General features: G+C 36.5%; 1 protein-coding gene across 3 annotated transcripts in view; it reads right to left on the bottom strand.

Moving 5' to 3' along the window:
- FHIT (fragile histidine triad diadenosine triphosphatase) overlaps window positions 1–23221 on the bottom strand; it is a 512539-nt gene that overhangs the window by 469747 nt on the left and 19571 nt on the right. The gene's annotated exons all lie outside the window — the stretch shown is intronic.

The raw sequence follows: 23221 nt of genomic DNA, 5'->3' as shown, positions 1-23221 counted from the left end.
AGGACTGAGGGATGCCAGTGATATGAGAGATTCCCCATAGGGTGAGAAAGGAGCAAAGTCATTTAGAAGTGTAAGCAGGACTATTGTCAGTTTTAATCTGTTGAGGAATCCCTAAAATTGCAAAAGCAGCCAAACAACGGCAACAAGCATCTTTGGCGGTTTCACCTGTGTGGCATGATGCAAATAATGCACCTGAAAAGGTGTCAATGGACAAGTGAAAACATTAGTCTGATCTCCCACAAGGAGACAATGCTCCAGCTCAGAGCACCCCAAGTCCTGGTCAAGTTCAGGACTCCTGAAAGCTGAGAAGAAAAGCCAACAACTGGGATATCAGTTGGCTTGAGAAATGTCCATAACACCGAAGTCACTGCTGCTCTGAAAAGCTGCAACGACTGTTGGAAAGAACTACCATGAAGACTGCCATTCTGCAGGAGGTGTGTAGCTCCAGACTTGATATCTTTCACTTCTGTGCCTTAGGGTCATTTCCATTCAGGTGGAATTACAGTCACTGTATTTTAGGTGGATTTCAAGAAGATTAAACCCTATTGACAACTATCCTGCTTTTAGTCTGAATTTGCACTATAATCCTCAAACTTCATAGGAAGGAAAAAAAGAATCAGTTATCCTCTATACACTGAGGATCAGGCACACATCATGAATAGTCCCTGAAATGAGATAATGTTCTATTCCCTGCTCCTTTAAATATTACTACATACTGAAAAAGTTAAATAGAGGTAGCAGCCAGATTAACAAAGGTGAGTTCACCTAGAGACAGTATATATTAATGAAGAGTTAATACTATAGATCTGTTGCACATGGAAGCGTGAACAAAATGTCAAGAGAATGGACTTCTCCTTCCTACAGGTGGATCGCACAGGTGCAAACATGCACAGCAGCTTTCTAAAATCCATTACATTTTCAAAAACTTTTATGCACTAAACTACTCTGCTCCTTGGGTAAATTTTACAAGAAAAACTGAAGTATCAGAGCTACAAAAACACACAGAATTCTCTACAAGTTAAAAGAAAACAGCTTTTACACTGCACTTTTTCATAAGCCAAAAAAGCTACATTACAAACCATTGTGTAAGCAAAAAGAGCTCCCCAGGCTTTAGATAATATCAAAATCTATTAATGCAAGGGTCTTGATATTACTCCATGCACACAAATTTGGTTTTTTATTTAGGGGCAAAATAAACAGCTGAAGCCATTACAAGCAGAAAACCACAGTCTTTTCTAAAGCAAGTTCATTTGTCTGGGTTTTGATAACACCAGATGTTTTCTGATGCTGTACAAACAGAAGTTGGTGAAATTTATTGCTGTGAAAATCAGATCCCCTTCTAGAATACTTAATATGCAAAGATTCAACCTATGTCTAAACATCAAATTAGAGTCAAACTTCTTTTGGAAAATTGAAATATGTCAATTTATATTGAATCCTAGCATTAAACTGGAGCTGAAAAGAGAAAAAAATACTGCTACTCTAAGACATGTTTTAAGAAACAAGAAAGAGGCAGAGTAAAAATCTGTGTTTCATAGTAAATGCCTAGATTTACTCTTGGAATTTTATACTGAGGAAAAGGAACTTGGAGCTTTACTGATTAAGACTTTCCTAGAAAACTGACTTAAGACCTGTGACTTCCAGGAAGGACAAAGAAAATCCAGAACTAGACCAGAGATGATCTGTCCTAGTGAGAGGCTTATCAGGCATTAATTTTTTTTTTACATCTTTAAGTATGAGAGGTGGGCAAAAGACCAAAGTGAAGCCTTGTCCTCCTTATCTAAGCAATTATTTAATTTCCATCCCTTGGGAAAGCTTCTGCAGGGATCAATTCCCAGGTCTTCTGAAAGATACCTGAGTGGCAAAACAACTACAACCACCTACAACCACCATCCCCCTCCAAAAAAAGTACTCAGGAAAAAAACCAAAAAAGTCATCTTACAATACAATACCTATTATCACCAAAGAAATGGTGGAATTATGATTTGTATCTTCAAAGGTATCAGAGTGTGTGTGTACACAAAGTAATTCCTCTCTAGATCAGAGGCCCCAACTCTCAACAAAGAAGAGTCCAAAACATTTTCTGCACTGTGCAGCTGCCACTTAAGGTAGCTTGCACATAATGGGTAAGGACATGGCTGAGATACATTTTTAGCCAATCCCCTACAAGTGAGCAACTCTGATGAGGAAATTGAAATTGTGTCAAATCAATTAAATAAACATTCCAAACATTAGCATGTGGGTACAATTATCATGCTCTTTCTGCCACAGGAAGGCCCAATGCAAGCCTGGGTTATCAGAGCCAGCAAAGTTTGTATCAGTGTACTGAAATACAAAAAGGTCACCTTCAGTGAATCAAATTAAACGCACAATGAATCAGGCAGCAAAGCTGCACAGTCACAACTTGTTTAACTGTCCATTGTAGGTAACAGTTAAGGGAGGAGGGAATCTACATCCTCAGTAGTTCAGCAGAGCCCTGTCCTATTCACCCTCCAAATGAAAACCTTTGTAACCTTCAGTTCCTTGTGACATCTATGGGATTTTAGACTTTTAAACTAGATTAACTGAATGTGTATTTCCTAATAATTCTACCAATACACAATTCCTGGAAGTACTACAATGATTCTATTACCTGAAACCATTAGACAGGTTCCCATGTTGAAATCCTCTAAAATGTTTTCAGCCTTATCACCAAAAGGCTTGAGTATTATCCAACAGCACTTCTAATGTTTGCACAAATGACCTAGACAGCACTATATATTGAGCTACAGCTTTCCTAAGAAACAGTCAACATAGGACAAAACAAAACTCTTCTGCAGCACCATAAATAAGACTACCACTTATTCTGTTGCTAAAAGCCTTCATGTTTTAAATCTCTTCAACTATTAAGTGCCTACCTCTTCTCTAATAATTTCTACATTGAAAAATAAATGATCCCATAGGTGTCAACAAGCAAAGGACACCTTCACTCTGTTGTAAAAAGAAAGTGGCTGTGAAGGCATCTTTTGAAACAGAGCAGCCCAGGTTGGTGGGCAAGGACATGACTGAAATTGTGCCCTTCCAGGCAGCACAAACAGCTGCTATTTCAGTCCCCAGGTTTTTATGCATCATCCAGGTTAATTTTGATTGGAAGTTATTTGTCTTCTGAAGACACTGAATACATTCCCACACAATTGCAGGAGTCACTCTGTCTCAGGGAAACACAGTACTTCCTGGAATTCTTGACATGCCAAGAAATCAGAGTTACTCCTATTGCTCCTTGCTGACAGCTCTTATTATCAGTTCTGCCATTAACTTGGACTGAAATCCAATTCTGGCCAGCCGCTTGACAAGGCATTTAAGACAACCAAACACTTACAAAAACTCTTCTCATAGTTTTTCTATCTGGGAAGTTGAATTCTTATTGCCACTTCGTATTCTGTTGTTTTAATTTTCCTACTGGAAAGCTAAAAGAAAATATTCCTCCTTGGAATTTTAATGCAGAGACTACAGTGGCACGGACATTTTGCATAAAGAATCTATATCCACCAAAACTGTACTACATTGCTTTTTTTAGAGGTATGCTAAATATCAGCCTAGCTAAGAAATCTGCTGACACAATAGAAACTCTTACTATATCTCTGTACAAATGCACCAAGAAAAGTGCTTTTCACTTGCAATTTTCAAGACCTTGAAGACTCTTCAACACAGCCTGGTGCCCTTTCATGAATGAAACCCCTACAGCCATCTGTGAGTTCTGGAACTCTCAGAATGTCCTACTGGGATGGTGCTGCTGGTGCAAGAGACCAGTTCCCCTGTTTGATGAACATAACATAAATTGAGATAAAGGAACCAAGTTATCATCATCTCTCTCAGGTGGAAGCAAAGAATGAAAGGTAAAATTTTTCTAAATAACCTACCTCCACATCTACATTCTGTTTTACATTTTAAGTCTGTAGGAATAATGAAGATAAGCCTCAAAATACTGGTCATAACCAAAATTATTTCACCACTGTCAGGAATGAGGTCAGGAAGGAGCAAGAGTCAAGAACTGAACTCCTATTTGCTGAACTTAAATCAACTTCTTTCAACCCAAGCTTTCCTTTATTCTTCAGCACTACTGTGATATTTGCAGCTCCAGGACTATTTTAAAGACTAGAAATAATCTTAATTTTCAAATAGGTGTCTGTCACATTCAATAAGAGAAATGTATTCCAAAATGCAGGTTGAACTTAATCAAAAAAGAAACTTCCCTGCATTCAATTTCAAACCTTTCAGGAAAACAATTTATCAGAATTATAATGAGGGGGGAGAGGAATGAACCATCACCCCAAAAACCTTCCACTAACAGTATTGCTAATAGGAAGACATCCTTTCTTTCTTCTAACAAACCATATACATTTATAATGTGTATGTGTGTGCATATATATATGAAATAAGACTACTTTCTCCTCCCTAACTATTTGCAAATAATGGAATGAAAGGAGAATCAAAACAGGAAATTCTGAGCTGCAATGAAAGAAGACTGACGGACTGGGGGATAAGCACTTTTTTAATTTTGGGGGCTTGGGGAACAGTGATGTAAAAACAAGCAACCAGCAAAAAGCATAACTGAAATTTCCTCCAGAGAGAAGAGCTGCATAAATCTGTCCAAAAGATTGAGGAGCTGCTTGACTGCAGAGAGAAAATGGTACACAAGAGGATTCAGAGGTAAAGCGACACACACAATGCTTCCACCTGGCAGAGATATTGACTGATATCCACAATATAACTACACAGACTAACACGTGGAAAAAAAAATACAGCAACTAGCAACAGACAAGTAGTTTCAAGATGCTTTAGGTATCAAAGACAGAATTTGGCAAGACAAAGACTAGGACTGATCAAGTCCACAGTTCCTAAAATTGCTCAGGGAGTTCGTAATAATATGGCAAAGGACTGTACAATCTGAATTTGTATAATGGATTCAGGACTCTCAACAAATGCTACTTGAAAGAAACAATTAGGGACTGGCATATGTCCCAAATCAATAAATGTAGGCAACTCTAAAACAGAGCATAACGGTATAACAGAGTCTAAGAGAATCTAAAATGCCAATAATTGAGTCCTGAACATAGCTGGTTTAGATGACATACAGCTTTAGAAATTCTAAACATCAAATGCCCAAGCACACATTTTAATCTATTATCACTTCCTCAATAAACTTGACACACAAGCAAACTCTTCTACCTTTGAGGAAAAAACCCAATCTACTTCATCTTGGTATAGACTGAGCTGCCAGTGGTTGCTCAGGGACAGGCTGGGCACCAGTGGGTGCTCAACAATTGTACTGAGCATCACTTGCTCCTTTCCATTTTTAGACCCCACTGTCTCCTTTTCATCACAATTATTACTACTATTATTATTGCCACTGTTATTATCATAATCACTATTATTATGGGGGTTTTTTTTGTTTCCATTATTAAACCATTCTTAACCCGGGAGGTTTTTTTTTTTTTGTCACCAGTTGATTCTCCTTCCCACTGGGGAATGAAGGGGGAGTGTGAGTAAGGGGCTATGTGGTACTGAGACACAAGCTGGGGTTAAACCACGGCATGTATTAAAAACCAAAAATGTTATGTTCAACCCTCATTTAAACAACTTAACATAAATTGTACTATAAAAAAGTCAGCATTTAAGAACAAGTTTGTTGAAGGCTAAGAATTCTCCTGTGGTAGGAAAAAAGCTTTATTATAAATTAATTCCCATTACATTAAAGGTATACTGTTCCTCAATGCAAGCACATCATCCATCATCTCTTAAGTGGTAAGCAAAATGTCTTTAAATCCAGAAAACATTTTTAAAATCCACAGAAAAAAATCCAAAACAAAAAATATTGTGAAATACATCTCTGCTTTATATTTCTCCTCTCCCAATCAGTTAATAAATATATTTTTTCAAGCCCCTGGGGAACATGCAACTCTTATCATAGGATCCTTCCTGGGGCAGCCTGTCCAAGTACCTCTCTCCTGTGAGGGTGCTGAGGTGCTGGAAAAAGCTGCTCAGAGTTGGATGCTCTGCAAGATTGGATGGGGCACTGAACAACCAGGTCCAGTGAAAGGTGCCCCTGCCCATGGCAGGGCTGCTGGAACAATCTGATCTTTCAAGTCCTTTGCGACCTAAGCCATTCCGTGGTGGTATTTTCAATACCTCATCACATAAAGAGACATTCTTCAGGCAGTAAGCATGGCCACAAAGGAGGAGGCCATGTGTCACCTTGTTCCAGGGTGTGCCAAGTCCTCCAGGGCACTGTCACACTGGGTGAGATCTCTAACACTGACAAGTTCTCGAGTAGCACCAAATAAGTCATGAATTCATTCAACATCTTTTTCCTCCACTGGTGCTTTTAAGTTGTCCACAGGCTACTTGGAGGTTTAATGACTATTTTTTTAATTTAAACCACTTGAGCACCAATGGTTGCTAAGGCAGCACTGGTTTATCAATATGCCACCTCAATATATTCACACGCAACTCTTTTTGCTCAATTTTGTGTGATTACAGGCAAGTCCCGTTGAAGAGAGCTGGAGGCAATCAAACTACCAGAAGCAATCAAGACCCAGAGTGATAAGCACAAAATGGAGCTAAAAAGCTTGTTCCCTCAAACTGGTCACCCTGCCCAAATGGGAAGGGCTGCAAGACTTGCCACTGTGAAGCTGCAAAAGAGGGCAGATAAGGATGGTTCAGCCATCGCTGCCAGCAGCAGCACATGTCTGTTGCAAATAAGAAAATAAAAAGGTTTAAGCAAAATGGAAAAATTCAAACATTGATGTGAATGTTTCATCTTATAAAACACTTTCATTCCCTGCACTTCACTTTTTCTGAACTTAATAAAAAAAGGAAAACCCCTGTACTTTTTATTTAATTCATACGTCAGTAAATTACTGTTCTAAAATATCTATTACCACATCCTAAAAGACACTGAAACAACTGAATTTGGCCTCCATATCAAGGTTACAAGAAACATGAACCACAACCAAGGACTGAATTCCATTTTCAATGGCCCAGTTTTGATTCCAATGTTTTTTTAATCAAATTGCCTTTAAGGAGTCAATTGTTTTTCACAGAATGAAACAAAAGTAGTGGTAAGGTCAGGATGACAGAACAACTACCAGGGACCAGCTCTGTCTACTCATCCTGTTCTTAAGAGATTGTGAACCTGAGATCACATCCCATTTGCAATAATCAAAATACTGTGTACTCTAGAGCAAGTCTAACTGATTTTTTTCCCAAAAAAGAGGAGCATTTCAAACAATTTCAGATTGTATCCCTTCCCAAAATTATATTTGACACAGTCTTTTTCTCTTTTTCCATATATCCCTTAGAAAAGAAAACAAGGATCCAGACAGACTACTTCTTTGTGTCATGTTTGCTGTGCTTTCAATGTAACTTTAATAATCAATTAGAAAAAGGGAGACTTACATGGAAATTTCAAGAACATAAGATAGAAATTCTGAAAATTCATGAACACCATTGGCAACTTCTTAATTTCTTTAAGCAGGGTTAAAAGGAGCTAAATTCGTTGTGTAAATATGAAGCAAAACAAAACAGCAGCTTATTCTCAATTTGACACAGGATATTTGTAACAAATGAGAAACATTTACTATCCATGGATCATTAAATCCACAAAAATAATTTACATCAACCAAATTGTACACTCCAAGGAATATTTTTAACATCTGCCAGTATAATTTCTTAAACCACAATCTATATAATCCATTTGATTTTAATTTTTTTTCTGCTCATTAAGAATCTTGCATCTGGTACCTCGGGTATGCCAGAGAGGTCAAGATCTCTGGCAAAAGGAAACACATTAGAGTATATACTTCAACTGTTTTTTCTTTCCAAATGAATTAGTTAATAATTAATTAAGGTTTGAGTTGGATTTATTTTGCTTTGCTTTTGCAGGGAGGAGGTGGTGGTTGAGGGTTTGTGTAATTATTTTTCACAAAGCAACTCCAGAACATCCAACACACTTTCCAGTAATTGCATTCCAATGGCAAGACTGATTAATTTTAGAAGGTAGGGCACATTCAGTAAACTAAAGTTTCAGGAAAATATAGAGTCTTATGAGTTCTCTAAAGCTAAAATAGCTACTATAATTATAAACTAGAATACTACATATATAATCTATTATTATATAAACAAATTTAACAGATAAAAGGCCTCCATAGTCACAGGCCTAGGTCATTTACAGTGACCTCAAATTTAATGATTTTCATAGTTGTTTGGGGTTTTTTCTGATGTTGGATTAGAATGACTTGATAAAGCTTTGTTGTTTCTGCTGGATTTGGTTGCCATTGTTTTTTAAAGTGATCCCTGTATCTAAGTGCTATAGAAGAAAGTCATAGAAAAGCAAACTCAATTCAAGGTCTGTCAACAAAAAGCTCAGTGCAGATCAGCCTCAGGCCTCTCCAAACCCCCACAGCGAGATTCTAAGCAGAAACCAGCAAATGTTTTGGTGGGCTCTGATTACATCCATCAGATTATCTCACAAACACATCTCAGAGGAGGAGAGAGACAAGGACACCAAACAGTTACACACAAAAAACTGAAAAACACAGTTTATATCCACATAAACACTTCAAACTTTAAACCCTGCCTTTCTTAAAGACATTAATCTGTTACTGAAGATCCACTCCAGACCAATAACAAATATTGTACAAATCCAGCACCCTGAAGGGCATTAGCAGGATCCAAAAGCTGTGAATCAATCCACTTATATTTGCACCGTTCAGCTTTTTAGGCCACTCAGATACTTTTCTTGAAACAAAAAACAAAACTAAGACAGAAATAAAAACTCCAACCAAATACTATAGCAGAGTAATAGTACAACCAAATTTTGCTACTTTTATACAACTATTTCTGTAAAATCAGATCAGAAAAAGAATTAGCACAAGTGTAGAAAATGAACTTTACATGTTTCACGGTAAATACAAATTTCTGAGCACACTGAGATTTTATTTTAGCATCAACAAAACCTAAAATGACTGTAGAAAGCATAGATTTATTTTGAGCAAATTTATCACAATATTTGAAGTGCCACATAAAATATTCTATTTGCACTCAGCTGCCAATTCTGCAAGCACTTTCCTACTTGCTTTGGATACCAAGTAGTTCCCCTGGGATGAGTCCATAAATGCAATCCCAGCAGCATCTCAGAAGGACCCTTTCCCCCCTCATCCCTTTGCCTGTCACCACACATTACTCTGCTCTCTCCACTGGCCTAACTGCAAGATTAACTTGGAAGTCTGTTTGAACATATATTTGAAAATATAAAGGAGAGGAAAGAAAACATCTCCCTTATGGTTGGGTGCTATATATATATGATGCAATGAAGAAATAGTATCACATTGAAAGAAAAAGAAAAATATTTTTCAGAATCAGTAATGGCATGTTGTGCTTTGAAAAGACAAATTATCCCAGGGCCAAAATAGATTTCAATATGACTGTGCACTAATGAGTTCATTTACATATGTCTTAGAAATTGCATGTACCACAACTTCAAGTAAAATTTAGTCCCAATAAAATTTAACTAAAAAAAATTAATTTTCTTTTCTCAAAATAAACAATTAGTATAGTCTATCACCAGTAATTCATTCCTTGCACAAAGCACCAGTAAAATTTAGAGCAGCATTTTGAGTCTTATGTTTTTCAATCAAGTTATGATCAAAGTATTTCCTGCCATTCAAAAGAAAGGCTATTATCACCAGTTATTTGAGTCAAAGTTTGGAGAATTTTCATCTTTACTTCAGAAATCACTGAAAAGACACTCATCATTATTTACTACTGTTCTCCAGGGGAAAAGAAAAACCAAACCAGGAAAAAACCCCACAATCCAGCACATTCAGAACAAGTCCAAGCATCACATCCTCTGAACTGCCAGAACTCAAGTTCAAGTCACAAGTTCTGACCTTCTCAGTTATGCCAAGTCTTATATCATGCTTATTATGTGAATACATTAAGTTGGGACATGCTGCAAATCTGGGCAGAAGTGACCTCAAACCCCACAGTTGATGAGCAGTTTCTCTAACTAAAACAAAAATATTTTATAAAACAAGTGTCAAATCATAATAGAACCTTATGAGCCTGGTCTTAAAAACGTCACTTTCCTCACTTTACAACAAAAATCAAATCTGGAACATTAAAGCATGACAGCAACCTGTGTGTCTTTAGTCAGGCACAGCTCCCTTTATAGCGCCTGGAGGCAGCAGAGCCAGGTGAGCTGTGCTGGAGGTGCTCAAAGTCACTGCAGCAGATTCTCCCCCTCCTGGATGTGAAAGGAGCCAAGGACAATCAGTAAACTCTCCCAGGCTAAACACTGTGCCTAGAAAGAGGCAGAAGTGTTAAGAGTCTTGATCAAAAGACATGACATGATAGATGAGAGTACCAAAACAGCCACATAGCAAAGTAAGAACAATTATAAGATAAATGTAATTACAGTCTTTTACCAGTCTTTAACCTTCAGCAATTACAAAGAAGCATGAAATAAGTTACCAAGATCAATAATAATAATAATTAACCCTTTGATTTCCAACTTTGACAAGACACTCAAACATATCTACAGAAACCTGAAATAAATTCTCAACAGCATCTAACTGACCTGGGACACAATGTCACATTTTGGGGCATAGACAACACCAATGATCAAATGATGAAAATATTTGAAGGCAATATTAAGAGAACACAGGGCTATAACAAACCTGACCCTGTTATCAGGCAATACACAACCAATGAATATTTTCCTACCTACAGATGTACAGTGTTACCTGAATATCTATTCCCTCAACAGTGGCACCTTTTTTTTTGAGAATATCACACAAAATTTATTTCTGTTCAGGAATAAATCAACAGAAGAGACTGAACTTCTGTTCACAGAAAACCTGGGTACTACTCTCAGCAAATTCTGTTCTCAGCATGGCCAGGTTACTCAGAACAATTTTCTACCTGACTGGACATTTCTTTTACAGTGAAGAGCATTAGCTGGATGCAAGTGCAGATCATTAAGTCCCTTTGCCAGAGCATCCATATGTACAAAAAGTGACAAATAAATGCTTTCAACAATGCAGTTTAAGACCAAGACTACAAATACTATGAAGTTAAATACTGTGGTGAAACATAACTTTCTTCTCTGATGTACAGTACAAATATAATTAGACAAATCCTGACATATGCCTTTGGCTGGCACTCTGCTTTCCTTTGCAACATGTTCTTGAAGTTTAGGAATTGTTTGGCTAAGAATTTAGTTTGTATTTGTGTACAGCCACTTTTCGTTGAGGCTCTTTGCCTTGAGGGTGCAATCACTTTGTGTTCAAGGAATCTCCTGACAAACACAGAAAGCTTTTACCTGCTATAAATTTAACATCCCTGTAACAGAACAATTCTGTCTGCTCTCCCAGACATCTGAGTGGCAGCAAGACTAAACATTCCCTGGTCAATCCACTTCTAACTGAAGTCATTTTCTGCACAACACTAAGAGAAGGGAACTTGAAGGAAACATGAAAAAGTAACCTATGAAATGCATTATTGAGAAATCTCAACTTTAACACCAGCCATATTACAGCTGTGCCTACTTTGAGTCCCCAAGTAATTATATGTAATGAAGGACTAATGTGTTGGATGAACATTAATTAAATCAAACTCTTTTTCCTGGTTGGCATGTTGCATTATTTATATTGTATTGCACTTACAGGCCACAGTGTCCTTATGGAAATTAGATACAAGCGAAGAGACAGATTTTTGCTGTCAGCACTAAGTACACCACTACCTTCAGAACAGTCTTAGAAATTTGCTCATTGCTTGGACAAAAAAAATAAAGAAAGAAACTGAGGGAAACTTCAGTTGGTGAGCTACCAATAGATGCTGGCCTTCAAATAAAATCAAGGAATGTGAAAGGAGGGATAACGAGGAGGAAGTACCAAAAGGCTCATTGAACATCTTATTTCTAAAAAAATATATATCTCTGAAAGTATTAATGTAGATGCTAAAGATTTACTGCATTTGAAGATGGCAAAAAAATCAGTTTAAATTTAGCACTCACCTATGCATTACTGCAGTACCTTAGATGCAGCAATGCTCAAAGAAAAGATCCACAACTGCATGCCTTACATAGGTGATGCATTACAGGTAATCAGCAATTATATGGTGACATTTATGTGCCATTTTAAAAAAAGGTTTACGCCCTAAAATAAAAACTTGAAAGAAATAACTATTTTAAAATCAGGCATTTTGGTGCATAAAGTCAAGTGCTGTTAATTAGATGATGAATTCCATTCTTCTTCATTAAACAGAATTGCATTTAGCTGGGATTTACTAGATTACACCTAAAGTCAAAACCAAAGATCACTTCGTTCTGAAGAGCTTCCTATGCTTTTATAATAAAATTAATACTTTCCCAATCAAAACATATTTCAAGTTTTCAAAGCATTTCATAAGCATCATGCCAATTTTCTAAACCCAGGAACTATATTAAAACCAGCTGAAATGACCTGTCAGAGGACACATAAAGAGTCAACAGTGGGAGTGTGAAGAAGTTGCAGGTTTCTTAAGACCCAAGCATCAACACTTTTACAACCAGATTTGCATACTTGGGTAAAGAACCAGGGAAAAATAAGGCTATAAATCAAGAAAAATAAAGCCCTCTCTCCTAAATTACTTGCTTTCCTACAAAGCCAACAAAGCTATAGAGAAGGATTCTCCCAGAAATAAAGTTTTATAGCTTAAAACTAATAAGTTTCTCCAGCTGAATTTGTATGTTTCATTAATGAAAGTAAAAACACTTAACAGGAAACTAATTTTTATGGGTTTTTTTTAATTAAATGTGGTGGCTATACAACTGAAATAACAGGAATTAACAGGTCACATGCCTGATGGAATTCTAAAGTTATTTGAAAAATGACTTTTCCCCTCACTTTTCAAATAATGATATTTCTGTTAAACCAGATTAAGTGAAATTATAATGCTTCTATTAAAAGCTCAGACCAATAAGGAGCATTAATTTTACTGGGCCCTTTGACATAAACTAGCACAGATTTGCATATTAAACAAATTTAATGCCAAGTCTATGCCTCTATTCACCTGGTTTAAATTTCTTTTAGATTAAATCCAGCTCAAACCCAACTCCATTCAGCTGCAATGTACAAAGGTAGAGTTAAAACTGATTTGGTCACTTCTACTCAATTCTGTGCATAGACAAAGCTTATGGTATATACGGTATATAATAAGTCAAACATTATTTGCAACCACAAATATTATTTTGGAAGCACAGCCTGATGGCTAAAGCATGAGATGACAAATCCATTTTTAAATAGAAACCAATTTTCATCACAGACCACTGAGTGACTCTGGGCAAGTTAATTAACCTCCCTGCAATCTGTGAAATTGGGATAATACCTGGCTTGCAGTGCAGCCTATTTCATTAATGCTTATGAAATGCTGAGAGATCTTTAGATGGATAGACTGTAGAAAGAGAAACAAGCTCAGTATTTCAAACAGTACTTTGCAACATAATTCCTATTTGAAAACACACCTCACTGTCAAGTAAAATGTCACTTCATAAGTAGTACTCAAGTGACTTTAGGTGCACTGAAACTATACTCCACACCACATCAAAAATCACAAGAAAAATAACAAAACAGGCCACATACTACATCTCTTCTTTCAGCTACATAGAGAATTATCACTATGCATTTATAGAACCCAGATTCTCATCAAAGCAGCCACAAACATTGCAATCAACTTTGAAGAGCTACTTAAGAGTCCGCCAGTTCACCAGAATCCATAACACAAAAACCACTTCTGACTGCAAAGCTGTAAACTTCATTTCCAATGTAGCTCCACAGCAAATATTGAAATATTTCACTGTACTTTATAATTTCACTCCCTGATTCTTATCTGCCTTCAAGACAAGATTGTAACAGGAAGGAGTTCATTGCAAAACCTACAAGGTGAGAGATGTTACAACATTCAGCTTAAAGTAGCAGCCTATGAAGTACAACCTATTTCGCTTGAGAAATTCTTGTACATGTTCTTCCTAAACAAAATTATACTTCAGAGACAATATTTCCATACTAAGTATTGTCATAACACATATTGACTACACTGATGACCACGTTTTTCCCCAAGCATGAAAGCCAGTAAGGAATTGGTGTGACTTACACACTCAACAAAAATGATCTTTGCTGTTTGCACTCTGGAAGTACCAATTCACAGCCCTTCCCACACACTGAAAACAGCAACACAACCCTGCTGTGGCACAAGCAAAGTAATTACCACTCTAGGGCTTGATGACTCCTTTCTTGCACTGCAACAGTTTACAGAAAACTAATTTTCTTAGTGATTAAGGAACATTAATAAGGAACATATTCTTTCATAAGTCAAGAGTTACTGAATACCTAAATACAGCAGTGATTTATTATAAATGCATAATAATGATGTCTCAGCCAAAGACAATTGAACTGCAAAAATACATCATTAAGACTTGGGATTTTCTACCTCAACTCGCTTCTGCTGGAAAACTGTCTCAAGCAAATTAAATACTTGGCCTCCTCTTTTTCTTTTCCTCAGTACTGAAGAACAACAAACTCTTTGTTCAAAAGACAAGTATCCTGGGGATTTTGACTCAGAAAAGTTTTTCAACTCAAAGGTGCTACCATTTAGTTGAAGGTCCAGCAGATAACATGAGTAACACTGATAAGCAATCTGTAACAGATAAGCAAATCCTGTGAACCACAGGTAGAGAGGAATTGTATACAATAAACTGAAGGGAATAAGGAATGCCTTGACAAGATTTCAAGGTAGAAAGAATTTTCTGAAAACAGCACTGTTAAAGGAAACTATAACCTTAGCTTGTTTCTTTGGGTATCTGTAGTGCAGCTTCACAAAGTTATTTCAAGTTTCATAGAGTGTGTGGTGCTGAACTGTGCCACTTTTTACACTTCTCGCTCAGCTCTATGTTACAGCCTCAACTCTCCCAAATCCAGAAAAAAGGCAAAACCCTTTGGGTTCAAACACATTTTTTCCCATGACATTTTACACAAATTAAGATTACAATTAAGATATTAGGAGCAACTAACTACTCATTTTGATAACAATTACTGTAACTCTGGTCTAAGTTAGGACAATTGTGTTATCATAAACCCAGCTCAGGGATATCATAGTAACTCTTAAGTAAACCTAAAAGTAATCTCATTTTCCTTAAAACACATGCATATTAAAAACTGTAGATTCATAAATATAATAACCTCTTCTCTTTCACTGTAATCTACAATTTTCTTGTATACTAGACCATGATGTAAACACCTCTCAATATAAAAATTAAGATTCAAAACTCCAAAATCTATTAACACTAGTAAATGAAGCACATGTTTAGCTACACAAAATATCCCTCTGCTAGAATTACCTTGCTGAAATAAGTGAAGACATAACAAAAAAAGGGAATTTTGACATTTCATATTTTGTTGAATGCCATTGCTACACAGGCAATCACTGTCTCTTACATATAAATTAACATCCTACCATCTGTCAAGTGTTCAGATAATCACAGGGTTTAATGCACAATATGGTTATTAGAATGTGACCTGACAAAAAGAAAAAGAACACAACCTAATTTGGACTACAAAATCTACACTCTCACTGGCAAATGACAGTTTGACAAGCTATTATTCTGCATTTTGGCTTCTCCAGTAAAAGCAATTTTACGCATATGTAATTCTATTAGTCATACAGTCAACTGCCTGTGGAAGATTACTTCAAACTATAAAATTTGCTTGGTCATTCAGGATTTTGAACCTATGTAAATGTTTGCACCACGAATAGAAGTTTAATGATCTCTATATACACATACCTGAGAAGAAAACACAAGTCACTACACAAAATAATCCTGTGATGTTATCATCAACTGTAACCACAGACTTTCTTCAAGAAATCGTGCAAAAAGTCATTAAGCCCATTAAATACTTATTTATCAACTGGCACTGGCTGTTCCAGAAGAAGAGTGTACAGGACAGCTCTTTATCCAATCTGTTTCACATGCAAATGTGTCATCTGCTAATAAGCATCATCGTTACTATCATGTATTACCTTCATACTCTCTTTATGGCTTATTCTACTCCCAGTGCCTTGTTTTTGCCAAGGTAAACATTACTGACACTTGTCTCTACCTAAGACCACTAAAAAATCCTATTACTAACACAAAACTACCAGGCAAGCCTCATGTGCCCATGGCTCCCACATTTTTCAGTGTCTCAGCTGCATTGATAATGCTCCAATAAAATATACTGCCAAAGGAAATACTCTAATGATAACTTCAAAGGGTAAAATATATGCTCAGGAAAGGTGAAATTAGTTGAAAACCTTCTGAAAAAACAAACAAACCAACCATTTTAAGAAAGTGACACAAGAAAAACAAAGCACGCACAACAATAACACAAGTTCAAAACAGTTTTACTACTGCAGAAATGAAGTTTCCATTTGGTAAATTTCGTTAAGATCTAGCTACACTACCAAGGACCTGCCTCAATAATAAAGCAGCATGATCTTGCTTTCTTGCCATGGGACAAGAAAAATCAGCCGTTTATGCAAGGCCTGTCAGCATTTCAAAGTGTACCCCTACTTACAGCTACATGAAACAGGTCTTATCAGCCAGAGTTCTGCTACTCTGATTACCAGTTTCTTCCAAAACGGAAATAAGAAAAAATCAAGGAGAAACCATAAGGAAGGAACATTTAGATTACTTTGTTCAGGTTCAGTTTTACACATAGTAAAATATTTTCCCTATTAAATGCCAGAACCTATCAGTTGTATAGGATAAACATCAAAAAGTCCCATTTTTCAAAGTACCTAAGCCAATTATGCGAACTTGGTCCTCCTTTTGAAAGATCACACAATACAATTACCACAGGTCACCAAATTCTCACTGTATAATAATGCACATTAGTGGAATTTATAAGACATGTTCAGGTACATCATCCAAACCTGTAACTGCCTTGTGAAACCTGTTCCTCTGTACTGACAAGGTTCTAAGACTGTTTTTCTGGGGAAGTTACTAAGATAGACAAAGGGGAGAACAACCATGACACACTCTACTGATTCTCTGGATGTCTGTAAGTTTAAGTTGAGGAAGTGCAGAGAAAAACATCTTATATTAGTTGTGCTCTACAAATATTTACCCAGGGAATAACTACAGAGTAACCACCAAGCAGTAAATTCAGTATCTCTTACCGTTCATTGAATTCACAAGTTAAAAAAGCGTCCACCTAATTCAAAAGCAAATCTCTCCCCAAATTAGAACATGAATACTCCAGTCAGTTGGGTATATCTTTTTTTACCCTTAAATTTAAGCACTTGGGACATTACTTCTTTATAACAGTAACTGATCATTCTAAGCAACTTCAGGCCTAAACTGGAAAACAATACACCTCAAAACCCAGACTATAAAAGTTAAAAAATTAGATAGAGTTGTACTTGCCCAATTAAAGTTCTTAGTGCTGGTGCTGGACTCTTCAGGGCAGACTTACAAGGAGAAAACACTGCAACCAGTCAGCTCTGCTGGCTACGAGCTACTGCCTGTTTATATGACTGAAATCAGATCTACACAACCACAGCTGCTACCTCACACCTGAAATCACACCTTTAATGCTGCACCTGACACAACTGAATGTTGTTGGTCAGCCTCAAATAACCACACTGATGATTAACTTATGGAAAGGTTTGTTCTAAAGATTCATTACATTACCTTTAATATTCTTTTTTTTTTTTCCTTAAAAAAGAATATTATCACAGGAGGTTGACCAAGCTTTTGTGGGTTTAGGTCAATTTGCATGTTCTTTGGCCTATACTATTCACCAGGGCATTTATATTGTAATGATTCACTCATCTCACCTGTCTTGTATTCTCTTATGAGAATGAAATTCAATACATTATTATGAGAATAATTAAATAATATGAAAAACAATGCAAGTTTTTTCACGGAAACATTTGAAGTAATTTCTCACTAGGCTAAGGTCAGGAGAAGATAAAAATTAAAGTCCAATTACCCATCAACAAAAATATAGCAGCTGACTTATATCAGTATAGCAGCTGACTTAAAGTAGGATATTACAGCTACCAAAACAAGTGGCAATGAGAACACACTTTTGTGTACTGTGTAAGGAAAATACTGTGGGTGAGGGGAAAACAAAAAAAAACTTTAAAAAATACCTTTGATAATCAAAGGAGCTTCATACTTCTCTATCTCACAGAATATTCAGCGAATTACATTCGCTTCTCTATAATAATTTCATCCCTAACAAGATCAGAGAAAATGATTTATTCCACCCCCAGTCTTCCTACATTTGTACGTCATCCTAGGGGACACTGCCTTTCTGAACACTGAATTGCTTTTGGCCATCTGATATTACATTACTGCAGTCTTCTGCAGAAGGAGCCAGAAAAGAAAAAAAAAGAGAGGAAAAATAATTACATTAATGCTGGGAATCAAAGTTTATTGACTTTCCCTTGAGCTATAATACCAAAAAGCTGATTACAGAAGTTGTCAACTTATTTAATGATACTACCAACTTCTCTCTGAACTCATCAAAATATCTTCTGAAAAATTTCTCCAAAGTTTTTCAAGTAGAGGAATACATTATTAACTCTATTTCATCTTACTGAAGATCACTGTATTTTGCCTCTGCTCCTTCCACCTCATTGTGTCTACCAAAACATTAAAAACATCATCACTGTAATAAAAAAACTCCAGGATGCTCTGAACTGCATTCTCAAGCAAACCCACATCTCATTTTCACATCCCAAGTACATCCTACTTATTCTAAAACACCTAGGGAAAGCCTTGACTAGAATACAGCTCTAATAAAAGTGAACATCTCATCCCTACCCATGGCAGCTTGCTCTGGGAACTCAAGCTCAAACGTGGCACTCTGCAGCATGGACACTCCAGTGTACAGAGAATCCATAGGCCATTATGACTTTTTTAAGTTTCATTCACACTGTCCCCTCCCAAGAAAGAGGGCTGCCCATACCTGTATTTGTTCCAGAAGTTCTCTTGAAGACTGTTAATGCTTCTTCCTCCTTCGGAGAGCAGATTTCTCTACCAACACTTTTTCTCCTAGACCAAGAGTGTCAACAGGAACATCTTCCTTCTCACACTTTTACAAAATGATTTTATTGTTCAATGTGCATAGGGAAATACTTAATTAGGCAGCTGATAATGAGAAAAAACGACCAGAGCTGTCTTTTTTAGCTTTTCCATCAGGGTCAACAGTGCAACAGAAGGTACCCCTCTAGCAAAAAAATTGTCCTTGTATCATTTACAATACAGCTTTTTCAAAACATACAGGGGAAAGTACAATACAACTGTTGTCAGGTTTTCTGAAGACTAACAAAGCCAGGAAGTACTTAATTAGTTCAACAAAGCTGTAGCTTATCACATTCTCTTTCAATACAACTGTGAGCACGCCATGCAGAGTTTACAATAAACCTCTTCTGAACAACATGTAATTAGAAAACCCATAAAATATAGTGAACAAAATATATTTCAAAGGGAAGACAGAACCTTTTCAGAAGTCAATGCTCCTTCAGCAATATCTCCCTTAGTCAATCTGTTTCTTTAATTCACACGAAGGAGACAAATCAAGTTTGCTGGTTTCATTACCTGGTGATTGAACAAAGGTATTTATGCTCGAACACTCCTGCCAACACACGGTACACCTGCATGTCTGTAACAATTTAACATGGTTTAGTCACAGCAGGTAACAGCCTTTCATGTTGCAGTGAACAGGCCCTTTGATACCATTCCACAGTCAAACGCTGCATAGGAGATCACTCTGCAACAGAAAACTGCTGTGAAAGTTTGGCTTGAACACAAGACTGTTCAAGAACACTGTTCAAACAGGACATCATGACATGACAGATCAGAAGAAACAGCTTTCAATAAAAGGCAGACAGGGCATGCTGCTTACCTTGTGCAAGGTGATTTGTTCAGTAGCATTAGAAGGGACAACATCAGACAGAGCCAACAACCCACACAGCTGAATTTGTGTCAGTGCCTCCCATGACAAGAACAATCTCTTACATTTAGGCATCTGTCAGTCCTGTGAGGGGAAGCTGAGATATACCCAGGGAGCAATACTCAGTAAATAGGACCAAACTTCTGTACATTTTGAATGTACAATCTAGTTGGCTTAAATTACCTTTTGTCAGGTAGGAAAAAAAAAAAACCAAAAAAATCAGTTTCTAAGTTAGAAGAGGGAAAAAAAATGCATTCTACTACTCTCCAATTAAATTGGAATTCTGTATTCATCACTAAATTTTTATTCTTATAATGAGTCTTTGAACACATAAGAAATGGGCAAGTCCTTTTTGGGATCTTTCAGCATTGTCCAGGAAATCAGCAGAGATTTTCCTGGAAGAAATTCAGATTGCGAAACTCTTTAAACAGTTACAGCAACAATGCTTAGTATTACCATAGCATTAACTGGAGGAATCTACTGAAACAAATGTTTATAAAGTATTGACTCAAGTAGCATAAAACATAATAGGTTTTGATTACTGCTGTCTTATTCAACATCTCATTTTCACAGGATAACAAGAATAAGCAGGTTCACCTACCTGCAGGTTAACAGGTTTGCCTATTATTTTAAATTGTACGTGTGAATTATGGTAAGGATTTATGTTCCTCGTGCAGAATAAAAAATACTGATATTGGAAAAAATAATCAATTGGCTACTGCAGCTTCTGTGCTCTAACCATTAGTACCAACACTTCAAAGGGCAAAAAGACTTCGACATTTCATAACAGGAATATGGCCAAAAGTCATCCTCACTTTGTGGCACTGAACCCAAGTTTGAGTTTCTGTACAGTGAAGCCACTCCTGAGCACTCAGTGCAAGCACTCAGCTCACCTGGGACTGAGGCAGCCACCAGACACAGTATTCCAGGACAGCAGCTGGAACAAACAAATTATTTTCCACCTTCCTTGCTCACATAATTTCTTTGAGATGACTGGCAGAGATTCCGAGAAAGTCTTTGAATAATTTGAAAATGAATAATAGACTGAGATACAAAAATGTGATGTGGGGTTAAAGATGCATTTCAGTAGCTCTTCTTCAGAGGTATTATCAATAAAACAATAAATACATGCCAGTTTGGGATCTGCTTTTGCTCACAAGACAACTGAATAGCTTCAAACTTTAGTTTTGTGTTTACCCTGATTATGCTAAATCTTCTTGGTGATTTCACTTCTCTGCAACTGCCTTTGAGTGCCTTTAAATAAGCAATTCCCTAAAATTATATTTCAGTGCTACTGCTCTTACACAGAAGTGTGGGTTCCCTTTTTAGTAGTTAAAAGTGTACAGTGAAGCCTGGGACAGGTAGGTTTCATCCATGGACAATTTAAAGCATATTTTAAAAAATCCTTCCATTTTCTTCAAGTACCTCATTAAATGAAAACCCTTAAAATATAAATAAAGTAAAATATATATGCAGTATGCTGTACAAAAACAATGCTGTCTGCAGTGTCAAATAACACACACTTATCCAGACCAAGTTTTTTCATTACTGATATTCTTTTTTAAAAAGTTGCATCAAAAGCTTTAATTGAATTATTAAAGTTTAATCTCTTACCAACGATGATTAAGTAGAGTCCCTATAACTGTAATCAGAGGACCTTTTTGCCATTATTGCCCAGCAGCTACAGCTTCAAGAGCCACAAAATCGAGAGAATTCTGTTGCACATTACACTTTAACCAAGAGCATCAAGCAGAACATCAAGCATAATGCATTTTTCATGTTTAGCCCAGTGAACAAGCCTTTTTTCTAAGACTGAGAAGTCAGCCTTTAACAACAGCAACCCAAGGCAAAAGGATTTTAAGAAACATATCAGCATTTACAACAGGCTTTAAAGCAATCTAATTAGGTAGCCACATGCTATGTTTTGAGAGAAAACCAGCAACTTAATAACTGGATTGTCATCAGAAACAAAACAGTAACAGTGAAATACTACATTTTCCTCCACCATCTGCATCCTATAAAATCCTGTCAGTATCTCATTGGGCTGATAGACTGTCTACTAAATAGCTTAAAAAGTATCTGCCCTATTTTAGGCTTAGAACCACATCGAGAGGCATTCAGGTTTAAGCACTACCTTCCAAAAGAAAAGTATTCAACACCTGTTAGATGCAGTAAATGAAGTAAAATTTTGTGAAATAAAGTAAAATTTTGTGAAATGTTTATGATGAAACAAAAGAAGATTCATTGATAGAACACAAGATGTCAGTCATCCTCATTCAAAACTTGAGGAATATATTATCACAAAAGATGTGTTTGTAGATTTGCTAAGTCATTTACAGGTAGCAGTTTACAACACCACTAAACCAGTTTTAGGAAAGTGAACTTAACACATTACCCACAATTTACAGCCTATGAATGTTAATTACTCTGTTTTGAGCCTTACCCACTACTACTTCCCTTTCACTTCCTTTCTCAACCATTCATCTTACTGACATCCACAAAGCAAAAACACTGCAAATAGACAAATGTTCAATTAATGTAATGATTTAACTTACTGTACTGTGCTACAGTATTTTTTTCCTTCTCCCAGCTTTCAAAGAACACTGTTTACAGTGTGAAAACCTACTTTCCCCTCAAGCACTCTATTTTAGGAGTGTTTTGTTCTTGTCCAAGTTATTTAAAACTATATACTTGTTATCAATTCAGAGCAAAGCTCCCATTGATGCCCTTTCTAAAACTGCTATAGTTACCATATACAGCCCAAATGCAGCACTGCTTTGTTTCATCTGCTAAATAATGTGTCAGTGTTTAAACAATTTATCCTTAAAGCAAGAGCTTCAGAGAAACAGCTGCTTAATAGTAAAGAAATAAGTAAAATAAGTTTAAAAAATAAAAACTATTCAAATACAGTATATTATTCAATACATAAAAAAGTTCCTTTACTGTCTCATTTCTGAGAAAATATATCACAGACAACAGAAAATATATGGTTGATATCAATTCAAAATATGAAAGACAATCCTTGATTATCAGCATCACATCCAGTCCTTACTTTATTCCCCAGGTCTTAGTAAAAGAATAAAAAGATTTTTCTCCCCTTCCCAGGAAATAGATTAGGTAGGCATGACATTTTCCCACTTCACCGTCGCATGCGGTAATAAGCTTTCCTTTTGTAGCATTTATGAATTCAAACAGTGCTG

The sequence above is a fragment of the Zonotrichia albicollis genome, chromosome 12 (genome assembly GCF_047830755.1).
Source record: "Zonotrichia albicollis isolate bZonAlb1 chromosome 12, bZonAlb1.hap1, whole genome shotgun sequence".
Lineage (NCBI taxonomy): Eukaryota > Metazoa > Chordata > Aves > Passeriformes > Passerellidae > Zonotrichia > Zonotrichia albicollis.
The sequence above is the reverse complement of the archived record's forward strand: the minus strand, read 5'-3'. Positions and strand labels throughout refer to the sequence as shown.